This window comes from Scyliorhinus torazame, chromosome 1, assembly GCF_047496885.1.
Source record: "Scyliorhinus torazame isolate Kashiwa2021f chromosome 1, sScyTor2.1, whole genome shotgun sequence".
NCBI classification, from domain to species: Eukaryota; Metazoa; Chordata; class Chondrichthyes; order Carcharhiniformes; family Scyliorhinidae; genus Scyliorhinus; species Scyliorhinus torazame.
Window position 1 is genome coordinate 113223966 of NC_092707.1, and position 17055 is coordinate 113241020.

The 17055-nt window shown below is 47.3% G+C and overlaps 1 protein-coding gene across 2 annotated transcripts in view; it reads left to right on the top strand.

Moving 5' to 3' along the window:
• Positions 1-17055, top strand: part of nhsl3 (NHS like 3) — a 323611-nt gene that overhangs the window by 218639 nt on the left and 87917 nt on the right. The gene's annotated exons all lie outside the window — the stretch shown is intronic.

The following is a 17055-nucleotide window of genomic DNA, read 5'->3' on the forward strand; positions in this document are numbered from 1 at the left end:
ATCTATTTCTCCGCTTCCCTCCCTCAGTAACCTGTGATAGATCCCATCTGACACCGGGGACTTGTCTACCTTAATGCAATTTAGGATACTCAACACTTTCGTTCTCAAGAGTGTTCACACACCTATCCTTGACCACATGACCTTCTCCCTGGTGAATACTGATACAAAGTATTCATTAAGGATTTCACCCACTCCTGTGGTTCGATGCATAACTTCCCTCCATTGTCCTTCCTTGAGTGTGCCTACTCTTTCTCTTACTACCCTCTTGCTCTTAATAGATGCATAAAAAGCATTGGAATTCTCCTTGACCATGTTTGCTAAAGACATTTCATGGCCACTTTTAGCCCTCCTAATTCCACGTTTAAGCACCCTCTTACTTTCACTGTACTCCTCAAGGGTTTTGCCAGTTTTTAGATGCCTAGACCTATCGTATGCTTCGTTTTTCCTTTTGACTAAGCTTACAATTTCCCTTGTGAAATGAAATGAAAATTGCTTATTGTCACAAGTAGACTTCAAATTAAGTTACTGTGACAAGCCCCTAGTTGCCACATTCCGGCGCCTGTTCGGGGAGGCTGTTACGGGAATTGAACCATACTGCTGGCCTGCCTTGGTCTGCTTTCAAAGCCAGAGATTTAGCCCTGTGCTAAACAGCCCCTATGGATCCTGAATCCTGCCATTTCTGTTCTTCATTTTTGCGGCGTCATGCCTGTCCTACACTTAATCAACTTGTCTTAAAAAGCCTCCCACATCTCGGACGTGGATTTGCATTCAATTAGTCGCTCCCGATCCACATTCCCTGGGCGGGATTCTCTCAGCCCGGGGCCGGGCCGGAGAAACCCTGCGACCGGGCCTCGACGGCAGCATGCGTTTCTTGGCGCATTGGTGCCGCCGTGTTTGGCGCGGCGCCGGTTGCGGGCCGCAGTAAGTGTCCCCCCCCCCCCCCCCCCCACGATTCTCCGGCCCGCATGGGCCGAGCGGCCGTTTAATAAAAAAGAAAAAAAGTCCCGCCGGCGGCGTTCTAACCTGCTCTGAGCTGGCGGGACCTTGGCGTTGAAGGGTCGAGTGGCAGCCTGTGGGGGGCACCGATGTGGCCTGGCCCGCGATTGGGACCCACCGATCGGCGGGCGGGCCTCTCTGGCTGGGGGCCTCCTTTCCTACGCGCCGGCTCCTGTAGCCCTGCGCCATGTTGCGTCGGGGCCGGCGCGTTGAAGGAGGCCACTGCGCATGCGCGCGTTGGCGCCGGCGCCTGTTCACGCCGTCGTAAAACGCGATGGTGTTTACGACGGCGTGGACACTCTGCCGTGGGATTAGAGAATCTCGCCCCCCCATTCCTGTTCGGATTTAATTGACCCTCTCCCAATTAAGCACCCGACCCGTGGGCCACACTTGTCCTTCTTCATGGCTACCCGAAATCTTATGGAATTATTGTCGCTAAGCCCAAAATGCTCTCCCACTGAAACATCAATTACCTGGCGTAGCTCATTCCCCAATACCAAGTCTAGTATGGCCCCCTCCCTGGTTGGATTGTCAATATGTTGTGTCATAAAGCCCTCCTGACACATCTAACAAATTGCTCTCCATCCGAGCCCTTGGCTGTAAGGGATTCCCAGTCAAAATGGGGGAAGTTAAAATTACCCATTACAACTACTTGTTTTCATACCTTTTCAGTATCTGACTACACAACTTCTCCTCTGTCTCCTGCGGGCTGTTGGGAAGTCTATAGTACAATCCCAGCATTGTGATTTCACCCTTCTTATTCCTGACCTCCACCCACAATGCCTGACTACGTTCCCTCCAAATGTCCTTCCTCAACACAGCTGTGATCCGCTCCCTCATCAGCAATGCAACTCTCCAACCTCTTTTGTTTCCCCTTCTGTCCTGTCTAAAACAACACTATCCTGGAATGTTAAGCTGTCTCTCCTGTCCCTCCTTTATCCATGTCTTTGTAATTGCAATTACATCACAGTTCCATGCAGTAATCCTGGCTCTCGGTTCATCTGTTTTACCTGTTATACTTCCTGCATTGAAGCAAACACACTCCAGACCGACAGTCCCGCTGATCCCTGCTTATTGACACCTGGGTTTTCAGGGTCTTGTTGATCCATGTTTGAAAAACTGTTATCTCTGATCATTTTATTCAGGAATGAAGCAAACTTCTGTATTGCAGGACCTGATGTCATTACCTGTCCTAATGGTTCTTGTTATATTATGTTTATTATAATACCAGAAATGTTGGGCAACATGGTGTTTAGTAGGTAGTAAAGAGGGAGGAACTGAAGGAAATCAGAAATATTAGGGAAATCGATGGGATTGAACGTCGATAAATCCCCAGGGCATGATAATCTGCATCCCAAAGTACTTGAGTGAGTGGCCCTAGATATAATGGATGCATTAGTGATCACCTTCCAAGATTCTATAGACTCTGGAACAGTTCCTACAGATTAGAAGGTAGTTGATGTGACCCTACTATTTAAAAATTGAGGTCGAGCTAAATGGAATTATAGACGAGTAAAGGCTGAGGTTGGTAGTGGGGAAAATGCTAGAGTCCATCAAAAAATATTGAACAGCAGAGCATTTGAAAGACAATGGCAGGATCGGACAGAGTCGGCATGGATTTGTGAAGGGGAAATCATGCTTGACAAATCTACTTGAATTCTTTGAGGATGTAACAAGCAAAGTTGATGAAGGGGAACCAGTGGATGTGGCTTATTTGGACTTTCATAAGACATTAGACAAAGTCCCACATAAGAAATTAGCGTGTAAAATTAAAGCACGTGGGATTAGGGGCAGTGCATTGAGATGGACAGAAAACTGGTTGGCGGACAGAAAATAAAATAATAAACTGGTCTTTTACCAAATTGCAAACAGTGACTAGCAGGGTACCACAGGGATCGATGCTATAACTCCAGTTATTCACAATATATATTAATGATTTAGATGAAGAAACAAAATATCTCTAGATCTGCAGATGACCCAGAGCTGGATGGGAAGGTGAGCAGCGAGGAGGATTCAGATATGCTTCATTTTTATTAGGGCAAGTTGAGTGAGTGGGCAAATATATGGCAGATACAGTATAATGTGGATAAATGGGAGGTTATCCACTTTGGTTGCAAAAACAAGAAGGCAGAATATTACCTGAATGGCCATAGATTGAGAGAGGGGAATGTGCAAATAGACCTGGGCATCCTTGTACACCAGTCGCTGAAAGTAAACATGCAAGTGCAGCAGGTGGTAAAGACGGCAAACGGTATGATGGCCTTTATTTTATGTATTTTTGAAAAATAAATGAGTATCCAATTTGTTTCTTTCCAATTAAGGGGAAATGTGGCGTGCCCAATCCACCTACCCTGCACATCTTTGGGTTGTGGGGGTGAGACCCACACAGACACGGGGAGAATGTGCAAACTCCACACAGACAGTAACCCAGAGCCGGGATCGAACCCGGGTCCTCAGCGCCGTGAGGCAACCGTGCTAACCACTGCGCCACCCTATGATGGCCTTTATAGTGTGAGGATTTGAGTATAGAAGCTGGGATATCTTGCAGTTTTGGTCTCCTTATCTGAGGAAGAATGTTCTTGCTCTAGAGGGAGTGCAGCAAAGGTTTACCAAACTGATTCCTGTGATGGCTGGACTGGCGAATGAGGATAGATTGAGTCAGTTAGGATTATATTCACTGGAGTTCAGAAGGATATGGGGGGGAGATCTCAGAAACCTATGAAGGTCTAACGCAAGACTAGACAGGGTAGATGCAGGAAGGATATTACTGTGGCGGTGGAGTCCAGAACCAGAGGTCAAAATATCAGGATACAGGGTAGACCATTTAGGACTGAGCTGAGGAGAAATTTCTTCACCAAGAGAGTGATTGGCCTGTGGAATTTGCTACCACATTGGCAAAAACATTGTATGTTTTCAAAAAGCAGTTAGATATCGCACTTGGGGTGAAGGGGATCAAAGGATATGGAAGTAAAGCAGGAACTGGTTACTGAGTTGGATGATCAGCTGTGATCATAATGAATGTCAGGGCGGGCTTGAAGGGCTGAATGGCCTCCTCCTGCTCCTATTTTTCTATGTTTCTATAATGGTAATGGTGTGATTAATTGCTTCGCCCTTGCATGTATTGTCCTCTGGCATTTCCTCTACAACCCCTCCCTGTTTGTGGTGGAATCCTGTTGCGTGTTAATTCAAGTTGATAAAGTTGGCTCCTAATTTTGGGAGTGCAGTGTGTTGTCTTGGTTCTCCAGTACTTTGAACCTGACTGGAGGCTCGGCAATTTGCTGCACCCCATATTGCAATGTGACCTGAATGTTGAAATGGGGAGCAAAAACAAGCTCAGTTTGGAACTAACTCTTAGGGTGGTAAATATTGATCATGGTGACATATACTTGCTGTTGTGGTAGCCTTGGGGCTCCAATGTGATGGGACGTGCCTGTTCTGTGGTAGCTTACAGAGGTTTGCACTTTCATCAATTGTTGAAAATCCAAAGTGAGGCCTAATATTTGGCTCCATAGCGCTACTGGTTTTATCGACTATTTTGATGGGCGGTTGCACTAATCGTACTGTGGGTTCGCTGGATCTTTGCAGGGAAAGCAGATCATGACATTGATCTCTGCTTAATGATGATTCGGAGCACAAGCTGCCACTTTACACCTTGCTAGTTCTGCTCTCTGCAACATATGTAATTGGAACATGGATGCTGGAAATCTGAAAATGTTGGAAATACTCAACAGGTCAGGCAGCCTCTGTGGAGAGAGTTAATCTTTCAGTTTGGGATTACTTTTCATCAGAATACTTGATCAGCTGCACAAAGGAACCCATTCATGTTATTTAAAAAGTACAGCACTCAACTTTCAAATAAGATGTTTTTGATGAGTAGTATGCTGGTGTGGTCCAAGATCAAATGTGCCCGATGCAGATCCTTTTCAGAGGATGGGTGTGAGCGCGCTGTCAGCAGAAAGTCCGACTTTGGCAACAACTGAAGAGCACCAGAGCTCACCCCACAGCAGGTTGTCATCGCTCTCCTGCCTTGTATATTGACCTGCTGACAGAACCGATACAGGCCCATTACCCGGGGGCGATGTTACACATAAACAGGGAAGGTAGAACAGGGTAGTCGTGGGTGGGAGTGTTGGGGCATTGTGGTGGGGAGAGGAAGCAGGGGAATTGTGGAGGAGGTGAGCTGACAGACAAAGCCTCGTCCTTTGAGAATCGGGCGAGGATGAGAGCCTCCCTGGCCCTTCGGGCATGCTGGTCCCTTGCCGCCACCTGTCCTCCATCCTGCGGCTCTTTCTGCGGGTCCTCCCCGGTCTCATCCTCCATTCCCTCCTGGTCCTCCTCCTCAGATGAGGCTGCATGTTCCTCCTCCTCTGCCTCCAGCATGTCGCCCCACTGCTGTGCAAAGTTCTGGAGGGCACAACAGACCACCACAAATTGAATGACCCTCTGGGGGGTGTACCAGAGCCGTCCAGGCATTGGAACTGCATTTTGAGCAGTCCAATGCACCGCTCAATGACAGCAGGGGTGGCAGTATGGGCCTCGATACAGCTGGTCTTCGTCTCAGTCTCCAGCCTCCGCAATGGCGGCATCAGCCAGGACTTCAGCAAGAGACAACCCATCACCCAGGGGTGGACCTCAAAGATGCCGGGCTTCTAGGTGTCCCAGGATGTAGCCGTTCTGCACACTCCTTGGGAAGCATGCACACACATGCATGATCCAGATGTGGTCACACATGAGTTGGACATTCAGGATGTGGAACCCCTTCCTGTTAATGAAGGGCACTCACTGATGCCCTGCTGCTCCCAAGGCGACATACGTGCCATCAATTACCCCCTGAAACTGGGGCATTCTGGCAGTGGCAGAGAATTCTGCAGCCCAGGATCTTGGTGCATTTGGTCCAGCTCAGATACAGTCAGCAGCCCCGGCATACAGGGAATCCGTAACCTCCCGGATGTACTTGTGGCTGTAGCTTGGGAAATGCGGCACAAGTACACGCTCGAGTCCTGGAATGAACCAGTGACATTCAAGTTCAGGGCTGCATTGATCTTCAGTGGTCAGGGCGGGCTTGAAGAGTGGTGTCCTCTTCCATGGGGTGCCAAGTCCATGAGGATATGGCACAGGTGCTGTACTGTCTCTTTGTTGAGACGGAGTCTCCTGCAACACATGCTGTTCGTTATCTTTTCAAAAGACCAACGACGCTTGTACATCTTGGACTGTCGCTGGCGTCCCCCTCTGGGTTCTTGCTCGGTTTGAAGGGCGGCTGGATCTTCAGGGTGTGTGACGGCCCCCTGCACATTGGGTGCCGCTTTCAATCTGCGTCTTCTTCTCAGGCATCTGGCGGCCTGGACTACCACCAGCAACTCGAGGGCAGCCTCTGGGACCAACACCACATTCCATTTTGGTATCTGTAAGGGATTCGAGAAGAATAGAGGCCGATAATCAGTTCAGACTTCTACCCTTCAGATATCTACCCCGAAATTCTCAAATTCCTCAAGCCTCCTCCACTATTACGTGACCCACTTCTGAGTGCCATCCAGCAAGCCAGTTGTGCTGGAGAACCTTGTTCTGCATGCCACATCTGGAACCCCTAGACCCCAGACCCCTGCCAGGAACATTAGGGAGACCGTGCTCAGGTCCCCTCCTGATCCACACACTTACCCTTTGGTCGTGAGGAGATCCACAGAGCTGAAGCCCAGTGTTTGATTGTTGGCTGCTGTCTCTATGGTGCTGACGCTTCTAAAGGTCAGGCAAACTGTTCGGGCTTCAAAGTTAGATTGAAATGTAATGCAATAAGCATTGTCTGAGACATGCCACTAGACTCCATTTGAGAGCTATGAAGTGCTCTCAACTAACGAGGCCAATTTATGATTAGCAATGGCCTTCAGATTTGAAGCTAGTCAAATGGAGTTAAAGTGACTGTCAACATATAACCAAGAGAAGGGCTCTGTTCTGGAAGTGTTTGGTAGGACAGCAACTGTAGTTGCCCCTGTCATGGGTATCTACAATATTTAAAAATGGCTTGAAGGCCTCACAGACAAAACGCCCTTCGCCTGGCACAGGGCTGAACCCTGACCTGGAATGCCTCTGCCTCCACCAAGCCCCCACCCCCCAAGCACTGGGCAATAGCTCCAGTGCCCTTGAACAGCCATTGCACCAGGTTCACTTTTTTGAAAAGGGGTACTAAATGGCACTGTTATTTCACACTGGGCTAGTGCACCCCACAGTCACTTCCAGCCCCATAGGTCCCAGAGTTCCAACACAAGTGAATTAGCCAATAATTTGTATAACGTTTGAGATCTTTGGCCCCTGACTGCTCCAATGACTTGCAGGCACTTTTGTAAGTGAAACACAACCATTTTATTTATTACAAAAATAAAGGTAAGACCTGCAATAATTATAATCGAATAATGGCCAGCTGATGTACTAATCCCTTTTACCATGCCACCCTCTACCCAACCACACACAAGGCAGACACGCACAGAGGGAGGGGGAGACGTAAACATAATAGGAATTGAGATATGAAATGGAAGATGTGTTCTTGCTTCGGATGTTGAAGTCGTTGCAGCAGCAGGCTATCCCTCCAGGACGCGGAATGATTGGAACCACTGGTTGGATCGCTAACGAGAATCTTCTGGCAGCAACATTCAGTCTGAATCCCCAGACTGTAGGCTGTCCTCTGGGGGAGTCACTTTAACTCTTATTACCTGGGCATTCATTCAAAAGAACAGCCTCAGGACTGAGTCATTCTTATTTGTTTCCAACTCCTCCAAAATTGCCAGCAGCCATTCTGAGATAAGAACAAAGTTTCCCACATGGGAGTTTAACAGGTTTTTAAATTACTGACCCTGCTAGCAGCAATCAGCATAGATTATCAGCTAAACCCCGACAATCTGAAACAGCTCATTGGTCGACAGCCAAGTCGATCAAGATGTGTAATTGATGTCAGACATATCAGCACATTAAAGTTGAAGTCCATCTTAATGGCATAGGTCCCATTAATTGTCCAGGTTACAAAAATTGAAATTGCAGAATTACAAATTAAAAGGAAAACCAAGTGACAGGCAGGGATTAATGGTAGGATTCTTACAATGCCTGCATGATTTCACACAAAGGAGCCGGTTAATTCCTAGGAGGCCATTGTAATCTACTTCAATCTCGCGAATGAGAAGGAAATTATTGCAAATTGGGGTTAATGATATGCTCGCCATATTTGGGCGAGATCCAGAACTCTCCATCGGGAGTGGGCCGATTAGATGGCAAACTGATTTGCGACCATAGAATTTACAGTGCAGAAGGAGGCCATTCGGCCCATCAAGTCTGCACTGGCTCTTGGAAAGAGCACCCTACCCAAGGTCAACACCTCCACCCTATCCCCATAACCCAGTAACCCCACCCAACACTCAGGGCAATTTTGGACACTGTGGGCAATTTATCATGGCCAATCCACCTAACCTGCACATCTTTGGACTGTGGGAGGAAACCGGGGCACCCGGAGGAAACCCACGCACACACTGGGAGGATGTGCAGACTCCGCACAGACAGTGCCCCAAGCTGGAATCAAACCTGGGACCCTGGAGCTGTGAAGCAATTGTGCTATCCACAATGCTACCGTGCTGACCAGTGTGAATCTCGATTTTGATTTTTCCCGCTATTTAACCGACGCGTCCAGATCCACGCTGAGCGCAACTGTTCAATTCTATGGTGTGAATACATGTCTGAAATTTCTCAACCCTCTAACAAATAGCTCATTCCGAACTTCATCCTTCAAAGCTTCTGAGTTATTAAAATGCACAATTGTACAATATTTATTCTAACATTCATACTATGGCAGAATTCTGTATTGATGTTGGCAAGAGGCCTTAGAAATTGTCCAATCTGTGCAGTCTATCTCGGAGCAAACCTCAAGCCTAACTTTACCTTGGTGAAAAGTTCACTTTTATGCCACTTGCCAGAGAGCAATGGAGGTTTTACCCTCTTAAACATAGTGAGAAATGGTCTTTATACCACCGTCTCCTTAATGTTGTCAAAAGGCGGAAATGCTCATCTTGTCCTGTTTACTACTGCAATTGTAGCTGACAGGCAGGAAACGTACTGCGTGGACCTCATTGTGTAGTCAGTGTAGTGAGGGACAGCAGGGCAGTACAGCACAAAGACTAGAGAGCAGTCTACAAAATACAAAACAAACCCGTCAATAGGAAATGTAACAAAAGGCCTACATCTGAATAGGCCTTTAGCAGCAGATGTTACATTTTTGAACTGACTGCCATTTGGATTTTCGGTACAAGCTGTCACAGCCCAGCTACACTGATTGGCTATACGTCAGGGACCGGCTGCGATCCCTGGATAGAGGCGGGTGTGGCTGGAGCACATCCCACTCCTTCCCACCTCTTCATTCATCCGGAAAACTCCAATTGGTGCTTGTTTGTCCAAAGTGAAAATGGTTCCAGGCGGTCTCAGATTTGCCAGAGTTTGGCTCTATTCCGTGTGAGACTATCTTTAGAAACTGCTTTTTCAATCTTCAGAATCCACGCACTTCCAAATGGTTGTGTTAATAGGCAAAGGTTTGAGTGCGCTTCTCGTACTTTTTAAAAAAAAGAGTAAGTACTCTGATTTTTTTAAAATTGAAATTTCCATGTGATTCCTGAACACCGTAAAGTCATAGTGATGGTTTTAAACAAAACTCCATCTGTCCATTTTCTCTTTCCCTCTTCATTGTTTATGGCTGGTTCACAGACAGAGTAATGAGCTGAATGCAGGTTGCAGAATGATACTTTTTCTATCTGGTATGTTCTATCGTCAGCGGTTCAAATTTCAAGTTTTTTTTATATGCATTATTCTGAAACGCATTCCTTTTGCAATTTGATGTTTTTGGAATATTTCCTATTGTGTTTGCAAAGATGATACTTTCTCATTTGTAATATTCACGGGTAATCTGAGCGATCTGAAATTTTCAACTCTTGGTGTAAAATTCCTGCCTTTTTTTCCTACCTTGTTTGGATGTTTCCTGTTTGAGTTGGATATTTAACAAGTGTGTTCATTCACAATACTCCACATTACATGGGAGCTTCATTCACTGTACTCCACACAACATGGGAGCAAACTTTGGTCTTGGCAAAGCAGTATTATGTGGCATGAGTTTGTTGTCATGGTGTTGTAAATGAGTGGCATGCCGCATGCTCTGTTATCCTATGTTGTAGACAATGATCCAGGACATTGTGCCCAGTTTTATAAAGACTGCCTCTGAAATGAAACTTTTAATTGATAAAGTTAGGGCAAATCTTCCAATTGTATAAGAATGTTGGTGTATTCTGTACCCAATTTTGGCCAGTTGTGTTGTCTCTTCTCAGTTTTACCACAACCCATGAAAATATGAGTTTGTCAGATTCCATACTCCTCGTCCCATTGTTCTGGCTGCTGGATGGTGCCAGTAACTGTACAGATATAGCCAGATCCTTGAGGGTGGCAATCTACCTTTAGTATCAACCTACTCCGTAAACCGCATTCTCTTGGTACTTTCATGACGATCCAATAATAAATTCAGAAATTTCATATCCACTTCTTGCATGGAATGGGAAATTTGACACTCAAGAACAGAGGGCGCTATTCTCATCCGCCTGCACCCACCCCCCACACCGGGTGGGAGAATCGCCGGGGCACTGCACGAATCGCGCCACGCCGCCCCGAACCCCCCGGAAAGCAGCGCCGCGCGATTCGAACCGGGCCGCACGGAGAACCGGCGAGCGGCGATTCTCTGGCCGGATGGGCCGAGCGGCCACTACGACATGAAAGGTTCCCGCCGGCACCGTCCACCCGTGGTCGCTGCCGGCGGGAACTCTGTGGGAATGCTGGGGGGTGGGGGGGGGGGGGCGGAGGAGGGCTCCTTCACCAGGGTGGCCTCCGATGGGGTCTGGCCCACGATTGGGGCCCACCAATTGGCGGGCCGGCCTCTGTGTCGTCCCCCCCCCCCCCCCGCCTACCTCCTTCCGCGCGCGGCCCCAGAACACCGGCTCCATGTTGGTGAGGGGCCGGCGTGCGTAAGACGTTCCCTGCGCATGCGCAGGATTGGGCTGCTCCAACTGCGCATGTGCAGGATTGGGCTGCTCCAACTGCGCATGTGGAGGATTGGGCTGCACCAACTGCGCATGTGCAGGATTGGGCTGCTCCAACTGCGCATGTGCAGGATTGGGCTGCTCCAACTGCGCATGTGGAGGATTGGGCTGCACCAACTGCGCATGTGGAGGATTGGGCTGCTCCAACTGCGCATGTGCAGGATTGGGCTGCTCCAACTGCGCATGTGGAGGATTGGGCTGCACCAACTGCGCATGTGGAGGATTGGGCTGCACCAACTGCGCATGTGGAGGATTGGGCTGCACCAACTGCGCATGTGGAGGACTGGGCTGCCCCAACTGCGCATGTGGAGGATTGGGCTGCTCCAACTGCGCATGTGGAGGATTGGGCTGCTCCAACTGCGCATGTGGAGGATTGGGCTGCTCCAACTGCGCATGTGGAGGATTGGGCTGGTCCAACTGCGCATGTGCAGGATTGGGCTGCCCCAACTGCGCATGTGCAGGATTGGGCTGCTCCAACTGCACATGTGGAGGATTGGGCTGCTCCAACTGCGCATGTGCAGGATTGGGCTGCTCCAACTGCGCATGTGCAGGATTGGGCTGCTCCAACTGCGCATGTGCAGGATTGGGCTGCTCCAACTGCGCATGTGGAGGATTGGGCTGCTCCAACTGCGCATGTGCAGGATTGGGCTGCTCCAACTGCGCATGTGGAGGATTGGGCTGCTCCAACTGCGCATGTGGAGGATTGGGCTGCTCCAACTGCGCATGTGGAGGATTGGGCTGCTCCAACTGCGCATGTGCAGGATTGGGCTGCTCCAACTGCGCATGTGCAGGATTGGGCTGCTCCAACTGCGCATGTGCAGGATTGGGCTGCTCCAACTGCGCATGTGGAGGATTGGGCTGCTCCAACTGCGCATGTGCAGGATTGGGCTGCTCCAACTGCGCATGTGCAGGATTGGGCTGCTCCAACTGCGCATGTGGAGGATTGGGCTGCACCAACTGCGCATGTGGAGGATTGGGCTGCTCCAACTGCGCATGTGCAGGATTGGGCTGCTCCAACTGCGCATGTGGAGGATTGGGCTGCACCAACTGCGCATGTGGAGGATTGGGCTGCACCAACTGCGCATGTGGAGGATTGGGCTGCACCAACTGCGCATGTGGAGGACTGGGCTGCCCCAACTGCGCATGTGGAGGATTGGGCTGCTCCAACTGCGCATGTGGAGGATTGGGCTGCTCCAACTGCGCATGTGGAGGATTGGGCTGCTCCAACTGCGCATGTGGAGGATTGGGCTGGTCCAACTGCGCATGTGCAGGATTGGGCTGCCCCAACTGCGCATGTGCAGGATTGGGCTGCCCCAACTGCGCATGTGCAGGATTGGGCTGCTCCAACTGCACATGTGGAGGATTGGGCTGCTCCAACTGCGCATGTGCAGGATTGGGCTGCTCCAACTGCGCATGTGCAGGATTGGGCTGCTCCAACTGCGCATGTGCAGGATTGGGCTGCTCCAACTGCGCATGTGGAGGATTGGGCTGCTCCAACTGCGCATGTGCAGGATTGGGCTGCTCCAACTGCGCATGTGGAGGATTGGGCTGCTCCAACTGCGCATGTGGAGGATTGGGCTGCTCCAACTGCGCATGTGCAGGATTGGGCTGCTCCAACTGCGCATGTGCAGGATTGGGCTGCTCCAACTGCGCATGTGCAGGATTGGGCTGCTCCAACTGCGCATGTGCAGGATTGGGCTGCTCCAACTGCGCATGCGCGGGTTGGCGCGGTGCCCACTTGGCACCACGTAAGGGCACTGGAGCGACGTGAACCACTCCAGAACCGTGCTGGCCCCCTGTGGGGGCCAGAATAGGTTGTGTCCGGGCCCTGTTTACGCCGTCGTGAAACGTGATGGCGTTCACGACGACGCGAACACTTGGCCTCAATATTGGAGAATCGCCCCCCTAATGTTGATCCATCACTCCATATGTATGGATTAACTCAGTTGACCTTTTTACCATCAAGGGTTTCCCACAGACTATTGGAATATGGAAAGCAATGAAGGTTTCGTTAATTCAACAATTTTGATAGGAAAGGAACTAAACTGAACATTTAGTAATATTGGGAGAGTTTGCCGTAAATATGAAGTGCAATGTGAGTGACACTTGCTTATACAAGTGCCAGGAAATAAAGACTTGCATTTTACGAGCTCTTTTCATGGTCAGTGATGTCCGCAAGTACTTTGCAGCTGTTACAATCCCAAAGTGCTTTGCAGCTGGTATTACTACTAGACGGGAATGTCCCAGACAGGGACCTGGCTCAAAAGACTGTAACTTCGACTTTTTGTTTTCGAAAACATGGATGAACAGAGTTGCAAGACTGCCAATTAGCTTTTAACAAAAAAATTTTGTTAAATATGAACAGTTTGACAACAATACCTCCTTCACTCCCTCAAATGTACACAGATTTTAATGATAACACAGATTACAAAATACCTTGTGCTGTAATGTTCTTGGTAAATACATAATCCTTCCAACCCAAGAGGCTAACTGTGGTCCGACAGCATCCCACAACATTGGGTGATAGATACCACCCAATCGATCTCCAGTGGATTTCTCCTCAAATCACTAACCCCCCCCCCAACAATTGTCACACGAATGGTTACAAAACTTCACACTCTGAAACCATCTTTCAAACAATCATCAGGGATCCACCATCTCCAGGTTTTCTAACTATTTTTTCAAACAAGGCACTCCCTCAGCTGTTTTAGCAAGAAACTGCCTCCAGGTTTTCCAACTATCCTTTCAAACACTACTTTCTCACAGCTGTTTTAGCAAGGATCTGCCTCCAGATTTTTCAACTTTCCTTGCAGTATTCCATTGTCTTGAATTTCCCCATACACCCAAACTTCCATATTGAACTCTCAGGTGCTCAGTTGCCAACACAATACTATTGATTCAAAGACTGGAAATAAGGGCACCAACTCTTACGATTGTTTCAAATATGTGGCTTTTCTCTAGCCAACCATCAGAAGCACTCTTCTTCCTAGATCTGACTTTAACTTCCAATTGCCGTTCCTTTGTTCTTTTTTTACTTCAATCTTTCTGGAAACTTTCTCAGTTCTCTAGCTTCTAGACTTAATTGTCCTTTAGTTTCTCTGGGCTTTGCTTTTGTGCCTATTACGACATTGTATGATTTTCCTGCTTCTATCAGAGCTGAGAGCTTTTCACTCTTTAGCTTTCTAGCTTCAACTGCCTTTTGAGTTCAGTTAAACACACTCAAATGGTGTGTTTCCTACAGGTGGCCATGTTTGCTAAGCGACAGCTCATTCTTTCCATAAACTTATGTTTACTTTTCCCGTCGTAAACTCTCTCAGCACAATAGGAACACAATTTGAACTGAAATCAAAAATCTCCATATTTGCAAACATGAATTTTAACATGAATTTTACTAAGAGTTGTCCCCTTTCCTACACAAAATACTAAATTAAACTCACTTTAAACCTATTCCTTATTTCTAGTATCCAACAATACAAACATAAAGCACCTACAACTATCTCTGTTTCTTGACACAGCTAATGAAGTCCTTTTGAAGTTCAGCTACTGTTGTAATGTACGAAACATGTCAGCCAGTCTGCACACAGTAAGATCCCACAAACAACATGATAATACCTGATATGTTTTGTGATATTGATTGAGTGATAAATATTGACCTGGACAAAAGGGAACTCTGGACTCTGGAATTTGTTATGTATACCTGAGAGGGCAGACGGGGCTTGGGGTTAATTATTCATCTGAATGACAGCACCTTCAACACCGCTCCCTCAGTACTGCATTCAAGTGTCAGCTTAGGTTTTTGAGCTCAAGTTCTGGAGTGGGACTTGAAACAACAACCTTCTGACTCTGAGGCGAGGATGCTACCAACTGAGCTATGGCTGACATTTAAGGCAATGTGAAGTAAACATTTTTACACAACAAGTGGTTAGGTTCGTAATGCACCACATGAGAACAGTGGGAGCAGATTCAATTGTCGCTCTCGAACAGGAATTGGATAATTATTTAAGGTGTAAGATCCCAGCTGTTATGACTGGACAAGTCCGGTCTCCGGGTAGAACCCGGCTTGTTAGATCCTAACATTTGTTTTTTGCTTGGATATGTGGAGGGCAGTTACTGAACAGAGTCACAGGAGTCAGCTGATGAACTTTTAACAAAGGAATAAGACGTTTATTAAACAAGATAGGGATGAACTACATGGGGGCTGGTTTAGCACAGTGGGCTAAACAGCTGACTTGTAATGCAGAACAGGGCCAGCAGCGCAGGTTCAATTCCCGTACCGGCCTCCCTGAACAGGCGCCGGAATGTGGGGCTTTTCACCGTAACTTCATTGAAGCCTACTTGTGATGATAAGCAATTATTATTATCATTATTTTTTAATACATTACTCCTTTACCCCAACTATAACTTTACTGATGTACAGATTTGTAATGATGACACAATTTTTAAAAATCTATCTGATACTCGCCCTTAGTAAGTACACAGTCCATGTAAACTAAAAGATGGGATGTGGTCAGACATCCCATACTCTGAAACTTAAGTGTCAGATATCACCCAAACAACTTCTTGGGTTAAAATGTGGCAGTGAGTTTGTGTGCACAAATCCTACTGACTGTGAATAGCTGTGGTGATTTGAGAAATGATTGTTCCCCAGGTCACACAAGTGTCTGCTCTTCAAATTGTGTCACGCGTCTATTCATGGAAGCTGGAAGATTATAATTCAGTTTCATATCATTTCCAAAGGACAGTAGTGTCATTCTATCTCATGTGCGGAATGAACTTTTTTTTTAAATGAGGGCGGTGCTCTTCCTTGTAAAGTATTCGGGTCACTGACTTGACGATTCTGTTCTACTGATTTTTATTGAAGTGACTGGAAAGCTGTTACAAGAAGTGGTTGTAACATTTAAAAAGTGTGCTCGCACTGTATGCAAGCTTAATACAGTAACTGTATCAGTGGGGGATAAATGTGTTGCCCTGTGAAGGCCATAAACTCCAGTCTCACTTCTCAATTAAAGTCGTGAGTTGAGGTCCCTCTTGAGACTTTAAAATTTAGCCTAGATGGTCACACGATTGTAGTTCTGATGGATGCTGTGCTTCTGAAGAGACCATCTTTTTGATGAGATGTTAAGCTATAATCTTGTGCAGGAAACTGACCCCACAACACTATTTTTCCAGTCGCCTAACTGACACTCAACAAACTGCATCTAATTTTACACATGATCCCACTTTGTGCAAACCGATTGAATTTTTGCCAACAGATCAGTAGCAACCATATTTTAAAGTTATTGATTTGTTGCAAATGCTGTGGGAATTCCTAAATCTGTGGAAAGGAGCTATTCTATTCCCCTCATGCCATTGAATGTGTTGGTGACTCCCAAATCCATGCTCGCCTTTCCTGAAACCACATCTTAGAACCTAGATTTCAATCCATGCCGCAGTTCCCATAACGATTGCAGATAACGTCCTACATAACTGTGGCAAACTTTCCCTTTTGGCATGTTGCTCACACCATCCTCTCCAATGTATCTCCACTGTCGTTCAGCTGCGTGGGACGGTTCTCACCTTCCACTCCCAACGTAATGGCCTCTTCCTGCTCCTGCACTGTTGCCTCTAGTATCTCCTACAAAGATCAATCCTATTTCTCATCAACATTCATGTGATTGGTTGCTCAGCCAGTAGTGAACGTTGTCACTTGGCTGCTGAGCTTGAGTTTGGCCTATTATAACATGGAACACAAGTAAAACGATCTGTTTAATAGAACAGATTTCAGATTATATTGTTTATGTTGACCAATACCACAAACCTAGCTGTAAAATCTACCCTTCTACCACAGCTGTGAAGATCTGGCAATTGTAAAGAATATTATCACATGCAAAACTACTGACCAATAGGATTAAAAGATTAAAAACAAACCTTTTTAAATTTGTGATAGACTTATTCACTTATCTTGAGATACATT